The following is a 19409-nucleotide window of genomic DNA, read 5'->3' on the forward strand; positions in this document are numbered from 1 at the left end:
AGGCACACAAATCTAGTGAGAATTAAACTTCCTTCCAGCTAAATCTGGGAAAATAACGTATCTGTAACATTGAAAACGTTGATCCAACGTTGGTTAAACGCTACTGGAGCATGTCTTGTTCGCTGAATTTTAATCCACCCGACCCCTACGGCTCATATTCAGGCACTCCAACACACAAGTGGGGTGTAGAGAACCTGAGAGATGTTCCCTTGGCACGAATACAGTCATTTTTTCAACACGTTTCATTCAAAATACCTAAAATTATTAAATTATAAAATTCACAGCAACGATTAAAACATCATCTAAATGATTAATAACACGAAATAGATTTCAATAAATTGATAGCATACCCATACTACTATGAGAAACTGGACACAGAAGACAAAGATGTAACTCTCATCAGCCAAATAACTAACATGTGATGGGTTAAAAAAAAACAAAAACGACGCGGTTACTTCAAATTGGCACTGAATCAGAGATTAGACAGATAATTTAACAGTGAGATCTAAAAATAATTTAACAGCTTTACAGTTATTACAAGCTGCTTCTAAACTCTTGCCATCTTATCTGCCGATGCGCATACTCGCTGAAATACAACGTTTAAGGAATATTAGTTAATGAAATTAATAGGAAAATCTCTTCGATCTCTAGCCCCACAACACACGCCACACAGCCGACGCTCACAGCCTGAACCGATTCCAGTTTCTTGTCCCAGACTTACGTCCCTTCATAACACAATATATTGGCTTGGCAGGAACAACACAGTAAGGGTCACATGAGGTCAGCTCTCGAAATTGCTTGAAAGGCACAACACAGTAAAGTTCACGTGAGGTCAACTGTCGTTTGCGGGTACTCACTACCTCGATAATGCGAATGTTTTTAAATAAATCATGATTTAAGCTCTAGAGAACTAACCACAAATGCCAGAGGGGAGTAATACCAAACAATTCTACAGGTAGTTAAAATTACTAACAATAAATAGCTTCAATATTAAAAGGAATAAAAATAAACTCAACCAAAAGAGATAATACCTAGTAATACTAGCTAGATATGGCATAGATAACAATATCAGAGGCACTATTTAAGATACTCAAATAATTAGTAATACTAAAGATACATAAATATCTTAACAATATTACGAGACAAACAAATAAGCGTTTCAAATATTAATCACTGTGTAAGAAATTACAGCTCAGCTTCGTGCCGGGTTAAGTCTACTACGGGCTCACCATAGCCCGTGCTACTTGCAACTTTTTGTTCCAAGTAGCGAATCTTAAACAACAACAATCACTGTGGTTATGATCAAGTCCAACTATTTACTACCTTCTTGCCTTGTTCCCCGGGTAATGCTGATACAGCAATGGAGACGTCACACACAACACGTACACATGGAGCTCAATAACCTAACCGGTTCCAGTGTGCTACCTTAAGTCTAAATTCCAACATAACATAGCCTAACATACTCGTTGCGTCAGGCTTGTAGATACTGCAGTGGTGTATGTAGTCAATACAATCAACAATTGTAATATGTTGTTTACTAAAGCGTTAAACAGGTCTTCCAAACATACACTACCACATTGATAGCAAACACGGGAACAACCCAGCGGGTATTCTTCCTATTGGGGAGTGTTGTACTGCTGCTATGGCGGTGTGTCCACTCAGGATGAGTGGCGCTGCCCAATAAACTCGCCCCTCGGGGCAATATTTAAATTTAATATGGGCAACGCAATACCAGCACGTGGGACGGTGATTGTAACTCACAGATATTATTTTGTTTGCGTCACTCAAAAGTGCCGTTACGAAGTTATGTAAGCACACTCGACTCTTGTGCAGGCATATCAGTGACGACGGTGAATTGAGATAGGTCTACTACACTAGTCTTCGTGCACCTGTTGCGTTACATATAAAATATATTGACTATTCTGACGTTCGACTGACCAATATTCTGGTGACGGTAATTCAAACATATTCCGTTCCGTACACGACACGCTATGAAGAGCTTAAAGAGCAACTATAACTGTAGCGCGTCAAACAAAGCTGACGCACTGAAGCCTCTTCTCGATCCCAATGACGTTGACGTGGCTTCAACGTATATGCTATAGAAATTTGGAATAATTCGTGAGCGGTCAACCACTTTCAGTGACCTACCAATGTGACTGATGGCGGGAGGCTACCAGATGGTTCGCTTGTGGGTTGCTCACTAGTGGGTTGCTACCAGGAGACATCTTGTTGGTGGATTGCTACCAAAAGACAGCTCGTTGATGGGTCGCTACCAGAGGATGGCTCGCTGTTGGGCCTCTACCAGGATATCGCTGTGGGTTGCTACCAGGGGAATGGCCTGCTGGCGGGTCGCTGACAAGGATGGCTGATCAGTGGTGGATCTCTTGCACTATGTCTTAATGTATTAATTCGTATAACACATCAGCCCAGTATTCACGTGACATCTCAACGCGTTTTTCTTCACTCCATTCTTATTTTCGTAAAAGTTTGTCTACCCGAAATAAATTCATCATATAGTTAAAGTTTGTAGAATATTCGTGAGCGTAGCCTAGCTGTATTGGGAGTAAAAGTGCAGCAATACCCATGCAGTCAGAATAACGCAACAAGCCTTTGTATTCCTAGAGGCCATTACACAATTACAACTAATTACATCGTCAACTGAACGAGAAAATAAATATTTACAAACGTTTTCGTGTATAAATAGCAGAGTAGGAATACCACCTGTTGCTAAACACATTCATGACTGCCATAACGAAACGCGGCAAGACAAAATTGATTAAATTTTACATTGATTAATGAATATAAAATTATTATATGTAGCCTATCAATAGTCTATCTGAATCACGTCTTGTGGCTTCACAAAATATGATTGAAGAATATTGCTATAACATTTTATTACACGCTCCTGCGTTGACTCTTATCAATTGCAGGTATCTGTTATCCCTCAACACAAACCCCGAATTTACATCACAAAATATAAAACATTAAGAACACAGTACAACGTCGCGCCATATTTTTAAACTTTGCATCATGAAGACTTGACATCGGAGGCGAAATACAATACTAAATTGGACTAGGTCATGGGTAACAAACAAGAGATAGGAGAGTTAACATAGATAAAGTGACGCCTGAGTGGGCAGCAGTTTTGAGCGGTGCGCCACGGATTTTTGTACTAAGGAGAAAGGAGAAGATTTGGAAGTGAAATAAAAATATAAATAACTTAAGAGCCTGCTCTACTTCAATCATTGCAAGTTTGAATATCTTTCTCCAGACTCACCAGGCCAACCTGACTCGTGTCATTCATCACAGTAACCTACATGTGTATGAGTATACAGCAGGGATCAAAGAGATAAATCACGCGGTGTGGAGGTGGTGTCAGGGTGATGGTGGAGAGTGAGGGAGGAATAAGGATAGAGAGCTAGTGAAAATGAGATAAGTTGAGTGGAATTAAAACATTGAACACACAATTTTAATAGATAATTATGATGAGGTTAACATGTGCGTCGGAGATTACGCGCCTAAGCTATTTCAATTGGTAAAATATATATATTCGATTTAAATGCAAACAAATTTTGGAATTTACTAGAATCCCACATTTAATATTTCCAGAACAACCTAAAACTGGTATAAACAATTTATCTGGTCCCAACAACGAGGTCACTGGCACCACAAACAAATCTAACATTTATGTTAGGGCCACAAATTTAGACCTGACTCCCAAACAAGAAACGAGCAGAGTGGATAGATCTCTGTGGACCAGCAGGACTACAGAACCTTAGATAAGCGCCCAACCCTTTTTTGTCCATTACGCTAGTTTTAACATCCGCCCTGATGCATTACCCAACATTACAACTTCCATAACTGAAGATAAGGCTAAGTTTACTCTGAGACCATCAAAATCAACATGTCATACAGTGATGCCAAATCGTACTCAAAATGTATTACAAGTATATTATAATTACTGTAATATATATTGTGGTATACTGTATGCCGGTTTTTCTTGGATATACAGGTATATTACCACTAGGGAAAAGTCCAAATTACCCCAAATTGGGGGTAATTTACCCCAGGTTGGGGTAAATATGGCAAACAGTTAAGTTCGGCAGCATAACTCTAGGCTAGGCGAGAGAAACTCATTCAACTATACTTGCATCATGAATACCTTGTACTACATTATGCAGCAAGATAATTTGATTACCCAGACAAAAGTAGCAACTTATATTCCATATACCGAGTAATAAAGTAATTATAACAAGAAAAGTGCTAAGCCAGTATGCAAAATAATAAAAATTGCCTATATATATATCACCCAAGATGCCTATTCTGGAGCAACATATCTTTATAATGTTTGTGTAGTGTTATTAATTATTGGGTAAAATTCTTAATGATATGAGATGGGTTTTAAGGTGGCGATAATTATTTTTATAGCTTCTTTGGCTGTGGTATCTCAAAGTTAATTAGAGGCAACATTTACATGACTGGATACCCAGTACAACTCTATTTGCTAAATATGAAATACAAGCGTTCTCAATGATTGAGATCCATTACCGTAGGACTAGAAGGGTTTATATATTCAACAGCCATTAAAGCGCTTTGAGAATCAGTAGCAATAATTAATGTATAATGACAATTTAAAGCCTTTAACAATTTAAAACACAAAAGTTTACCTACACGAAAACTGACTTTTTTTATGCAGGCGATGAGTCACAATAACGTGGCTGAAGTAGTGTGTGGTCTGGTCAACAAACTGACTTTTTTTTAATTCGGGGGGGGGGGGAGGTGAAGAGTCCAACATAGGCCATAAAAATGGTGCCTGGTCAAAATAATCTATAAATAAAATATCACAAACGAGGTGTGATTATTTATCATTACAAGTATATGTGTATATATATATATATATATATATATATATATATATATATATATATATATATATATATATATATATATATATATATATATATATATATATACATATATATATATTAGCATCTTTCATTGGATATGACTGCATATTCCATGTTGATTATTTTCTGGTTTAGGGCTTCTATCCCTCTTGCTAATGCTCTTGCATATTTGTTTAACTGGAAGAGGATTTATCCAAAGGTCATCCACTTCCAATTAAACCAAAATGCAAGAGCACTATTCAGAAGGGTATAAGCCATAAACAAGAAAACACTCAACGCAGAATATGCAGCCATATTCAATAAAGCATGACTAAATGAAAACCTGCTGCCAGTATACATATATATATATATATATATATATATATATATATATATATATATATATATATATATATATATATATATAATATGGGAGTAAATTGTTAGGAGCCTTAAATATACAGTATGTATATATATATACTGTATATACATATATACAGACCACTACTAAAATTCTTATTGAGCTTATTGAGTTTTGCTACATATATATTCTACAAGGAGTGGTACATTATCTAACACAGTATTTGTATGGAAGAAAAATCTACATTTTTCAGATACTATTCCGATTCTCTACTTATTACTGATGCTACATCTCATGTTTGTATACATTGCAGGTGATCTGAGATAACAGCTGACAGCCTCGCCGATAACAACCACGTGTGAAAATGACCTTGGAATCAGGGTTAGCCGCGCCAGACTAAAGCATTCTACACATCTATATTCAAAACTAAATTTAGTCAAGATCTTCTTTCAAATAATTTAAGAGTCAACAATGAATAAAATTAAACTACTGCTAAATATATTAAACATCAAACTGTCGATAATTCAACGTGGGCCAAATATAAGAGCATGTATATGTATAAGAGTATATGTATATTATGTATAAGAGCCTGAGTAAGAAGTGACGTGTTTAGGCCGGCTAGAACACACATATATGGGTCGTCCCTGGCCCAGTGTGTAGGTCGAGGATACATAGATATGTAGGTCATTGTGTCTCAACACACACACACACACACACACACACACACACACACACACACACACACACACACACACACACACACACACACACACACACACACATACACACACACACGTAATGGAATGCACTAGGAAGTGATGCGGTGGAGGCAGACGCCACGCACAGCTTCAAATGTAGATACAAGAGAGCTCCAGAAGCTCAGGAATCTGTGTAACGGCTGAGATATAGGACCAGAGCTGAAGCTCAACCCCCTCGTAAGCACACACACACACACACACACCTGTTCCAGCACTGGCGAGGATGAACAACAAGTAGCCACTAGACCCAATACCAACACACTACACTATACTTCCACAATCAAACAGAATACAAACTATGGCGAGAAATTCGAGTCAATAAGTAGCAATATATAATTCACGAAGTAACGTAGCAGTATATAATTCACGGATAACGTAGCAGTATATACAAGGAGTTAACTTGCCACATCAGCAGCAGGAGGAGTCGAGGGTTCGAGTCTCCAAGGGGTTGTTCCACACTCCGCGCTCCCACCACAATGTCTCTCCTCCACAAGGGGGAGCCTCCGCAACGCCCAAATTGTACCTGACTCTGCTCACACTGACCTCGCGGCCTGCTCGACGTGTCTGTCGCTCGTACTACACCAGAAATCAATGCGAGGCTCCATGTTGCCGAGTCGAGTAATGTTGGCAACACTTCCTCGCCTCGCTCGATACGTGTACAAACGACCCAACCACACCTCGTCTCACGCCTCCTCTACACACCTCTAACCTGCATTAACATTTCAAATAGCTAGTAATATCGGCGGAAATGAGATGCCTAGATGGGGAATATAGTTATAAAATGATCACTTGCCACTTCACATATCGACGCAATACGGTAACCAGGGCAACGGAGGGGGCGCGCATGCGCACGCGAGCCCCGGAGCGCCACACCCCCGCGCTCATCGATTACCTCCTCCACTCTCGTACCATTCACTAGTTACCCTTAAATAAACGCCTAACTCGACTCGGAATACTTGATATAACTTTAAATATCCTAGATAAGAAGGTGATAATGTAGCTCATTGATTAGTTATCTTATTAGAGAGTTCACGGGTCATCGTGCGATGGAATCGTTGTACATCTGGTAGATGGGTGTTATCAGGAGACGTGTTGATGACGTCACTATCTGTCAGCTGAGCTGAGGCCTCCACCACCTTCCTCTCAGTCCCTGCCTCACTCTCTATATTGACATGCTCTAATACTCACTATGATCGTCTAATTTACTACAACATTTACTAGGATATCTTAGTGAACTTAACTATAATGGTAATGTCATCGAAAGTCATGCTTTGGCAATGCTGAGCACTGAACATCAATGCAAATAATCGCTTTCGGACAAGTTTTTTGAAAACCTGAGTCAATACACAGTTATTTATAAATTTCTAACGTAATTTTACATTTCAGGCTCTTAAGTTGTGCAATAGTAAGGGAAATGGAGAAAACTTTTTTAACATGGATATTATGTCCTCAGTAAGTAAATGTTCTATCAAAGTTTTAGCGGGTTTCAGTGAGAATACTTTTGAACACTTGATAATTTATCACATTAAGACACCGGTTCACAACGGTTGTGAAGTATTCATTTAAGATTTTGAGTAAGGGTAAATCTAGAATAAAAGTCTAAGTTTTAATTATAAAAGTACCGCAGACCTAAAAAGTAATTCATAAAGGCAATTAAACACAGCAATTTACTTCGAGTTTTGTTAATGCATTATAAAAGTTACTTTTGTGTGAACATTTAGCGTAATATAACTCATACATGTGTCCACTAATGCAGGGTTGTGTAAAAAATATATAATTGAAGCAGGTATTTATATAGGAGTTGGCACTGACATTATAATATCAAATCAAATCAAATGTTTATTCAGGTATAATATCAATTTAAATGTGTGTATGGTATGATGGTGATATAATTGTTACGAAGTTAACAACGTTGAGAGTATTTAGGACGCATACTAATGACATTGTTGTTGTTGGTGTTTAGATTCGCTACCAGGAAAAAAAAGTTTCAAGTAGCACGGGCTATGGTGAGCCCGTAGTGGACACTTTTTTTTTACTACTGACAGTGTGCTCCCTGTGGGTACCTCGTTCATGCCTTGTTCTCCTAATTGTATGGTTACGGTGCCAGCCGGCTGGCACTGCAAGGCACCATACACTGATTGTATGTACTTATTATATGTACTTATTATATGTACTTATTGTATCTACCTATTGTATGTAATTATTGTATGTACTTATTGTATGTACCTATTGTATGTAATTATTGTATGTACTTATTGTGTGTAATTATTGTTTGAGACTAGTTGTGCTAGGGTTTTGTCGGGTGTAGGTGAGGATGTTTTGATCCTTGCTCTATTGTGTACTTACCCCATATGTATTATTGTGTTTTAAATAAAATAAAAGAAAATAGGGGGGCGTGGAAATTGGGTAATTGGCCGTTAGAACGGAACTACTCAAGTGTTCTGATGAGTTGGAAGTTTTAAATTCGGAAAACCATTGGTGAAGAGAAAATCCATTTGAATTCAATGTGTATCTTAAAAACTCTCCATCATCATTATGGCAGTGCTTGGTTATCAATGATTTTCGACCAAATGACACGAGAGGCTTTAAATTGTGTAACTATTTCATACACTCAGGAATTAATATTGGAAGATATTCTAGTTTGTTCGCTATCCCAAGATTTGCTAGTGTAGCCTAATAAAGTGTGGCTTTGAATATCATGCTCGCTACTGATTTCATGTATGACTAATGTATCCTGTGGGACGGAACTATTAGATAAACTCATAATTACCTTTTGATCTATATTCTGTAATCCCTCATATTAAGGTAACAGCTATACGTATTGCTGTGTACCTGTGTAAAAACACTCCTTTGTATAATTAAAGATGAGACTAATTTTCTCTCTTTATTAAATAATATACAATATACAGATCATATTTAAATCAATTTACAAGGGAAAATACTATATTTATATATAGTTTATATAATTCTCAGTCGACTATTTTTTCATATTATCACAGAGGACTACTGGAGCGTTTATTTTCCACGAATATTGAAACTTATGGACCACCCTGTTTAAGAACACACACACACACACACACACACACACACACACACACACACACACACACACACACACACACACACACACACACACAAACACACACATATATATAGGCGGTTTCTTGGGATGTCAGGAAATAGCGATAAAATGGTTGAATCATCCTCTCATGATGGTTGCCAGAACCAGTTGAATTTTGTTTTGGTTTGTTTATAAGTAGGGGTCAAACTGCTTGTAATGTTGTAGTAACTAGAATGTTTTATAGCCAAATTAAAATTCTATGTAACCAGCTTACCCCATATGTAAGTTACTTAGCTTAAAGACTATTTTAATTAGGGCTCAGTTTTGGAACTTGCTCTTCTGCCACTCACCCACAGAATGAGTATGGGGTCCTTAATAAAGTGTTTGGGGCCTTTAATAACGTGTATGGGGTCCATCATTAAGTGTATGGGGCTCATAATAAAGTGTATGGGGCTCATAATAAAGTGTATGGAGTTCATAATAAAGTGTGTGGGGCTCATAATAAAGTGTAAGGCGTCCATAATAAAGTGTATGGGGCTCATAATAAAGTGTATGGAGTTCATAATAGAGTAAGAAGTCCATAACAAAGAGTATAGTCCACAATAAAGTATATGGGATCCCATTAATAGCTCACGTTTTGTACCATTAACCATATGTCTGTGAATGAACACAAGACAATACAACAAACCAAACCTAACATAGGTTGCTGTCTAAGGATTAAAGTTAACATGCAGGTTAGAAATTAAGATATATATAGTTGCTGCCATCTTGGCCTTAACTCGTAAGAGAAACTAAACCAAGTCCGACAATTAATATGGTACGGCGAGAATTGTATTCCTCAATATAAATGCACAAAACTGTCCGGTCTGTCACGGTGTTCAAGAGAGGACTCGATAAACCCCCGTAAAGAATACTTGATCAACCAGGCTGTGATTGATACGTCAGGCTGCGAGAAGCCGTGTTCAACAGCCAGGTTGACCCATCGACCGGGCCGCGGGGACGTTGATCCTCGGAACCAGCACAAGGTATTAATAAGGTAGGTAGCCACTGTGTTAAATTGATTTCTGAATTCGGTCCTGGATTAAAGTATACTAGGGGGGCGGAGGGCTACTAGCGTATATTGTGGCCTTACAATGATGGTCATAGCCTAAGAATAAATGAACCATTGGGTTCAGGAACTGAGCCCACTGTTTTTTTTTTTTTGAGATATATACAAGAGTTGTTACATTCTTGTACAGCCACTAGTACGCGTAGCGTTTCGGGCAAGTCCTTAATCCTATGGTCCCTGGAATACGATCCCCTGCCGCGAAGAATCGTTTTTTTTTCATCCAAGTACACATTTTACTGTTGCGTTAAACAGAGGCTATAGTTAAGGATTTGCGCCCAGTAAATCCTCCCCGGCCAGGATACGAACCCATGACATAGCGCTCGCGGAACGCCAGGCGAGTGTCTTACCACTACACCACGGAGACTGCTAATCATTTAACTAAGCCAGTTACAACTTTGTGAAACTAGTTACACCATTTTTTTATTACACATACATACATGTACACACACACATACACAAATACATATACAGATATCAAGTCTTTTTATAACACAAATAATTCAAGAAGTAGCCTACAACAGTCTCAATACAAGAAGTTACAACGGAGGAACATTGTAAGTTTAATGATCCTGGCAGCCGAGAGTCCTCAGCCTTTCTTCCTTCCTCAGCCAACATCACAAAACTTGTCCCACTTAACCCACCTACAACAACAACATTATCCCCCGTCGTTTAGTTAGCAGAACTATTCGCATTCTTTGCGTCATTATATAATGGAATGTGAAAAAATTGCGGAATTCAGGGATAACATTATCAATGTAGTTCAAGAAACGTGTAAGTACTTCATTCATAATGATGTACTGCCAGGAATCTTAGCGAAGTATCCAAAATTTGCTTACTGTAGGTGCAGCCTGCACATGACTGTAAAGCTGCCGCCCAGTTGGGTGGGTGTGGAGCAAGACTAGTAACTGTGTGACTCACCATAGATTTAAGTGCCTTGTATAGTGACTGTTGTGTATAGGATCGATATGTTTGAGAGTGAAAACAGGTACTCACTTATTTGTGGTTGCGGGGGTTGAGCTCTGGCTCTTTGGTCCCGCCTGTCAACTGTCAATCAACAGGTGTACAGGTTCCTGAGCCTATTGGGCTCTATCATATCTACACTTGAAACTGTGTGTGGAGTCAGCCTCCACTACATCACTGCCTAATGCATTCCATTTCTCAACCACTCTGACACTAAAAAAATTCTTTCTAATATCTCTGGCTCATTTGGGCACTCAATTTCCACCCTGTGTCCCCTAGTGCGTGTGCCCCTTGTGTTAAATAGCCTGTCTTTATCTACCCTGTCAATTCCTCTGAGAATCTTGTACTTGGTGATCATATCCCCCCTAACTCTTCTGTCTTCTAGCGACGTCAGGTTTAATTTAAATGATCCAGTAAACAAGTAAACAATATAAATAATAAAAATTTGGTTTATTATTTATGTTGATTTGAGTCGTCTCAAAGGGCTTAACTCTTGAATAACAAGTTAAAATGTGAAGAAATGCGTCTAGTTAACATCAGTGTTACCAACTCCACAAGCGAGACACCAGACGTTCCTCCAGCTTTAAGGTCATAAGGTCGCTTTGCCGGTACTTCCTGCTTCCAGGCAGCAGAGCGAACCTTTAGTCGGCTCAAACACACAAAGTCCTTCCATCACTCAACAATGGGCGAGCATCAATTGTCTGGGTTAGCTTTGCTCTCCATTGAAGGGGGTTACTGAGGTGGATTATAATGCAGTAAAGAGTAATAGATACATTTGGTAGAATGAAGCCTAGATGAAAGAGACTATTATGGTTCTTTCATACATTTGTCACGTTGCTTCGTTTTGTTTTCATTTTACGTTTAAAATTAATACAGTATAATTAAATAACATACATGCTCTTAATATGTTTTGGAGATTTATAAACTTACTGTAAAACGTTTAAATACAAATTAACAATTATGTACTCCCTTTAAAACTGTATTATCCTTGTGTTTCGATTTTAAACACGAAATATAAATGTATAATGAGTTTTAAATTATTTGGTATGTATCATGGCGCCTTTTTACGTGCTCGCTCCCCTAACGTTAAACCTGCCTACTGTGTTCTGTCTCCTTTCTCGTGAAGGATATTGCATCAGCTCTTTTGCGCACGTTTGGTAATTAGTGTTTTTGTAGTGAGGATGTGAAGACCTCAGCATTGCATTTACTCAACTGTTGCCTTTTACAGTATCCTCGGTGATATTCACTCCGGACTTATGGATTTTGTTCCAATCATATCTCCAGCAGCTGTCTTACAATATGAGATCTTTCTGGTTCAATGAGCCATTAATTCAGCAAGATCTGCTCTTTCCTGAGATTCACTATCTTTCTTTTAGCCTCGACGAGGATAGGAAGCCGGCGGCTTGTCAAAGTGCCCCCCCATTTGTCCTGATGATTTTATTGAGCTTGATTTTGAAATTCAGCAACATTTTAGCATTTACGGCTATGGCGTGTAGGCAGTAACATGGGTTTATAACCCTAATGGGTGAAAAAGCATATCTTGTTTTTTGTCTTGCATTGTGGCTTGTTGAGACTGAAACCGTTGCAAGCTCACTAGGCGTTCTGGTTCAATTTTGTGACTTCCTGCAACCTATCGTTCATCACTGCACAACCTCCTTCCATCATATATACCCGTCTTCTCATTTGTGGGTTGTACAAGTCCTTTGTCTTTGGCTGTCATTCTCATACGATTTTTCTGCTTCTTGTCTAATTCTTATATAATTGTTTCTTATTCTTGTATAGTTGTCATGGTCTCTTCCATCTGCTTCTTCCTTGTTTTCCAGTTACTTTCTTTTTGCTGCAAGGGTTTGCCTGTCAGGCCATTGCTTCTCGATCCCATGTAGTGTTCTTGTATAAATCATCTATTTCATGGCCTGAGTATTTACCTAAGCAGTAAATAGGTGCGGAGAGAAGCAACATTTGTGAGCTGCATCATGGAGAAATTTGACAGCTTTTGTCCTAAGTCCTATAGGGGGAACTTTGATGATTCTTACAGGCTTCCTGTCCATGACAATGGGGATCCATAAAATAATTCCCTAATTCATCGAAAATTTTATCGAGAGGCGATCAATAAATTAGTAATTAATGAATTTAATCTGCTTATTTAACTGAAATCTGAATTTTTATTTTATTTACAGAGATATGAGAAGCTAAAAAAAAAGCTTTGGATATTAAGAAAAGTACCTATTAGACCCACTATGAATTAGGTACGTAAATTCAAACATGTATAACTTACTAAAATACTAAAGGTTGCCAAATACCATTAAATATTATAGGTTATATAAGCTCAAGTATAATAAAACAAAGATGTTTTGTAAGTCATTTTATTAAATAAATTACGCTGATTATTACAGTTTTATTTTATAAAGAATTGTCTCACATTTATAATTTTTCACTTAATTTGATATTTAAACTTACACTTGAAGCTCATTAAAACATCCCATTAATAGACTACATCGAAAAATATTAATTATATATGGGTAGGTAGACAGGCTTATGGTAACATTTTAGTGAAAGCTTCAAGTATTGGATCTTTACATCGTTCAACTCAATTATACATATATACAATAAAAAGCGAGAAAGCTTTTGTAACATTACTGAGGTATGGGAAATATTAGACTAGGCATTTGTACCAATATTGGTGAAACCTGCTCTTTGTTTACCATCAAACCATAACTCTGACGACTAAGTTAGACTGATTTGTTCATAATTAAGATCAATACAGAGGTGCTATTGACCCAATTCAATTTCATAATGTTATATTGTATGCTTGTACTGTAAGATTATATTTAAATATGACGACATCGCTGGCAGTGTTGATCTTATAGTACAAGCTTTCTGTGCCATCTTCTTAGTTCCGGGATTAAGAAAGATGATCTTAATCCCGACACTAAAGGAAGGGAACTATCATGGGAAAACGCCAAGCCATTATGACTATATAGCACCTGGAAGGGGTCAGGATAAGGATTTGGGATGGAACGCGGGGGAAGGAATATGAATAAACCCGACACCGAAATCGGCAACGCCAGCAATGCGGTCATATTTAACCAAATATGCTTAAAGGAACGTCTGCTGCCCAAGTATATATATATATATATATATATATATATATATATATATATATATATATATATATATATATATATATATATAAAGCCTTAATGATCTCCAAAGCCTTAAATCACCTAATTAATTAAGAACTCTATGACCCAACCAGGGTTCGAACCTGCATTACCGGGGCTCACTCCCTGGCGCACACACAGTACCATAACTACTTCATATATATATATATATATATATATATATATATATATATATATATATATATATATATATATATATATATATATATATATATAATATAAAAAGAAAGTGCTAAATAGCCTTGGGAGAAAGGTGAGCAATGAAAAGATCGAGATCCTGGCAAACACTTTATTAAGTTAAGAACTAGTTTCAAGTACAATCATAACTGATGCTGCTGTCTCTTGGTCACCTACATCGTTGCAAGATGCTTCTGTCTTACCACGAATTTCAATATATATGCAATGCATTAATTCAAGATTAGAAACAATGAAATCTGAATTGTAGGTAAATTGAGCAGTAAATACAGAAAATTTGATATTTTCAACATTAGATTGCAAACATTGTTACGAAAGCAAATTTGTCAATTACTAGTCAGGAAACACTGAAAAGTCATTTTAAATAAGATCAAATCCTCAGAATATTTGATAGACCTTAGCACTCTAGCTTTGAGTAGTCGAGCAAAGACAACACGTTGATGTTATTCAAGATGTTTAGATGATGCTGAGTAATCCTCACATATGACCATTATACCAATAAAAAGTCTTCCATATCTCCAAGCCAAGAGCTCTTCACAACTTTTTTTTGTGGTATAAAGGTCATACATATGAGGGTTATCCACCCAACTGCCTGTATAATTAAGTTGTTCACATACGCCCATATACAGTACAAAGTTATATTTCTGAAAATCATCAACCTTTCAACTTTCATAGCTTTCATAACATGATTTTCAAAAATATATCTCTACTATTGCAAGTAGTTTTAAAAAATAAAAGTGATGGGTCTCTTATCTCTAGTATAAAAAACTGAAAGTTATTATAATTCAGGGAAAACAAACATAATTTGTTTGGTTTTAAAGCTATCCATTTTCACTTTAGTAGCAGCAGTATAGTGTGTTGAATGCTAGCAGCATCAGCTTTGAGGGATGGCAGGAGATGTAATCTAATACAGGCTACGTGTGCACACTAGGAATAAAGCTTATTACAAGCACAGTTCATTACAAGCTAACCAGTTTTTAGATAAACATATGGTGCATACCTTAACCATCACTATGCAAATTTAACTAACCTAAAGCCTTACAATATAGATGATGCTTACTTCGTCTTCTCGGGACTATATAGCTTTTTGAAATGATGCCAAATTGATATTGAAATATGTTTGAATTTAAATTTACTTCCTGTAAATAATATTTTGTTAATATTAATAATCAGTAACTGTTAAGTGTGAACATATTTGTGTGTATAGTCCCAGCTTTATGTGCAACAGCTCCTTGGCTATCACTCTCCAATTCCAATGGCTCACAATTCTCCTATTATCATACCTACTCTTAAATCTATAGTGATGGTCTTAACTACCTCCCATTCTAGCTCATTACTTTTACATCCCTATGGCTCAATTTGGTTAGTTTCCACCCATGTTATCCCCAACCACCTGGGCTGGACGGAAGAGCGACGGTCTCGCTTCACACAGGGCGTTCAATCCCCGACCGTCCAAGTGGTTGGGGCACCATTCTTTCCCCCCCGTCCCATCCCAAATCCTTATCCTGACCCAAGTATAATGTAGTCATAATGGCGCTTTCTCCTGATGGTTCCCTCCCATCCATGTTCCTTCGCAAACGGGCTGTAATCAGGCTTCCCTTGATAAACATTGGCTTTGTTTATTGGCAAAATTGTAATTAATTTTTATCAATAAAAATGTTAATAATAATAATGTTTATTGAGTGCCTTTTCAAGCCAAACCGTATCTGTTAACCTCTAAATTACCAGAAATACACCTAAATTCAAAGCAAAGTAAGCAAAGTTGTGGTAGCAAGGCAAAGGACCACTCCAAAACCATAGTTATTGTGGGTAAAGAGGTTTGCCTGTTGTTGACATTGGGCTGACTTACCGGTAATTGAAAATCACCTGCACAGGGAACACTCGCCACGGTGGCACGAGACCTCACATTGCTTGGCTGTCACTTAGAGTACATTGTAATAACTGTTCTTTCTACAACACAGATGTCCCACCTGAATTGCTTGTTGTCTTCAGACGGGGTTGGTTTGAGTGCGGCGGCTGCAAGGGTGATACACATTGGGTTGTGCCGTGTGAGAAACGAACTGCGTACCTGTCTAGGTTGTCCCAGTACTGCAGTAAGATGATTTCTTGAAGCATATCATTAGATGCTGAGAAAAATAGGAATGCAGGTAGTGCGGGTTTCATATATATATATATATATATATATATATATATATATATATATATATATATATATATATATATATATATATATATATATATATTGTCCCTAATAGCCAGAACGCACTTCTCAGCCTACTATGCAAGGCCCGATTTGCCTAATAAGCCAAGTTTTCATGAATTGTTTTTCGACTACCTACCCTACCTAACCTAACTTTTTCGGCTACCTAACCTAACCTAACCTATAAAGATAGGTTAGGTTAGGTTAGGTTAGGTAGGGTTGGTTAGGTTTGGTCATATATCTACGTTAATTTTAACTTGAATAAAAAAAACTGACCTCATACATAATGAAATGGGTAGCTTTATCATTTCATAAGAAAAAATTTTGAGAAAATATATTAATTCAGGAAAACTTGGCTTATTAGGCAAATCGGGCCTTGCAAAGTAGGCCGAGAAGTGTGTTCTGGCTACTAGGTACGACATATATATATATATATATATATATATATATATATATATATATATATATATATATATATATATAAATATATATATATATATATATATATATATATATATATATATATATATATATATATATATATATATATATATATATATATATATATATATATATATATATATATATATATATATATATATATATATATTATATATATATATATATATATATATATATATATATATATATATATATATATATATATATATATATATATATATATATATATATATATATAATATATGCAGAAAAAAACACATTCGAAAAATAAAGAATGCTTAATGCAGTTTCAGCTAATTCACCTTCATCAGAACAAAGTAGAAGGCGAATTAGCCAAATTCTATTTTGCTCTGATGAAGACGAATTAGCCGAAAACGCGTTAAGCATTCTCTATTTTTCAAATGTAGTTTTTCGCATACTTGGATCAGTGTTTTTGTGATCATTGTTGCATATATATATATATATATATATATATATATATATATATATATATATATATATATATATATATATATATATATATATATATATATATATATATATATATATATATTATATATATTATATATATATAATATATATATTATATATATTATATATATTATATATATATATATATATTATATAATATATATATTATATATATATATATATATATATATATATATATATATATATATATATATATATATATATATATATATATATATATATCCCATTTTCAGGGTAATGCAATTACCATGAGACACCAAATCAATTCTCACATCATCTGGATAGTTATCTAGATACCTGTGAAAGTCTGAGTGCATATAATGGATCCACTAATATTCTACTTGTAAACTGGCAAGTGAACCTTTGTCCTAAGCAGAAAATATTCTTAAGTCGTACCTCTATTGTATCATAAATAATTGATTTAAAATATAGTATGCTTAACTCGTTTTTGAAATTTATATTTCACATGTTTGAGAATAATATACCATATTAATGTAACCAAAAATGAAATCTAACCTAACCAAACCTGGGTAGTGAGTAGATAATAGCACTAATTACATAGTGGCTTTGAGGTGATTACCTCCATTTTACCTTCTCTCTGAGGACAGGTTGATTTTATATATATATATATATATATATATATATATATATATATATATATATATATATATATATATATATATATATATATATATATATATATATTAGTAAAATAAGCCTTAAAACTTAAAAGATATCATATTGAGGAGCATAATATACTGTGCTTCCTTGACTAATATACTGTTTACATGAGTCCCTTCAATATGCTCTGCTTGGAACTGAAGCCAATGTGCTTACCTATCAGTGACTATCGGGGTGTGAGATCTAGTTCTTCAAGTCTTTCCTCCTAACCATATATACCTATGGCAATAATTACCTCTTTTGACATTACAGTTTCTATTATATTTTGGCATAAAGTTGTGAATGTTATTAATTCTGACAGCTTCAGTGCATTCCATTTTCCACCCACCATTCAGTATCTGAGTTTCCTTACACGCACATACACAAATTTGCGGACTTTCGATATTGCATCCCTGAATTTAGAAGATAGTCAGTAACTACTCAATTAATGACCCCACATGGGGCTATACCCGACTCACTAAATCCAGATGGTCACTAAATCTTTGGCTGTTAAATTTCGGTAATATTTAAGGGAAATTTTCAGGCCCCCAAAATACGTTTTCCTTAATGAAAATTACACAACTCCCACTCATCTTTCCCTCTCACCCACCTAGACACATCCCTAACAGACACACTTCTTCCTCCTCCCTTCCATGCACCCAGAATTGTCCTTTCCTTCCTCTAACCCAGACATACACTTGTCCCTTCTTCCCACAATTGCAGAGAACTACTGGTACATTCCCACACCAACATTCTCTGCAGAAAAACACTCACAATCACTCCAGGAAAACCCTTGTACATTCCCAGTCAATCCACAAATACACTGATACATTCCCACTGTTTCCCCATGACAGTACTGTATTGTGAAAAGCACTGAACTAGCAAGGGCAAATTTGTACCACAACAAACCTGATTGTGGTACAAATTTGGTAATGGCTGCCTGTTTACCTAATGGTGAGCTTGGTAAATTCAATAGCAACCATAATTTGCTTTTACTGAACACTGAGTAAATAAAAATCCAAATACTGTACTGATCTCAAAACCGGTCACTAAATAAGAAAGAAGTCCTTAAACTGAGAGGATA

The 19409-nt window shown here is 36.1% G+C and overlaps 1 protein-coding gene across 23 annotated transcripts in view; it reads right to left on the minus strand.

The window, feature by feature from the left end:
• Rab3-GEF (Rab3 GDP-GTP exchange factor) overlaps positions 1 to 6828 on the minus strand; it is a 168179-nt gene extending 161351 nt beyond the window's left edge. For 8 of the 23 annotated variants that reach the window (XM_069315292.1, XM_069315290.1, XM_069315289.1 and 5 more), the window contains exon 1: positions 6410 to 6803. The gene's annotated coding sequence lies outside the window, so the exon portion shown is untranslated. Of the gene's footprint in view, positions 1 to 6409 lie in introns of all 23 variants that reach the window. The other 15 variants (XM_069315298.1, XM_069315294.1, XM_069315302.1 and 12 more) reach the window with 8 other exon arrangements.
• Between the last annotated feature and the right edge of the window lie 12581 nt (positions 6829 to 19409).

The sequence above is a fragment of the Procambarus clarkii genome, chromosome 81 (assembly GCF_040958095.1).
Source record: "Procambarus clarkii isolate CNS0578487 chromosome 81, FALCON_Pclarkii_2.0, whole genome shotgun sequence".
Taxonomy (NCBI): domain Eukaryota; kingdom Metazoa; phylum Arthropoda; class Malacostraca; order Decapoda; family Cambaridae; genus Procambarus; species Procambarus clarkii.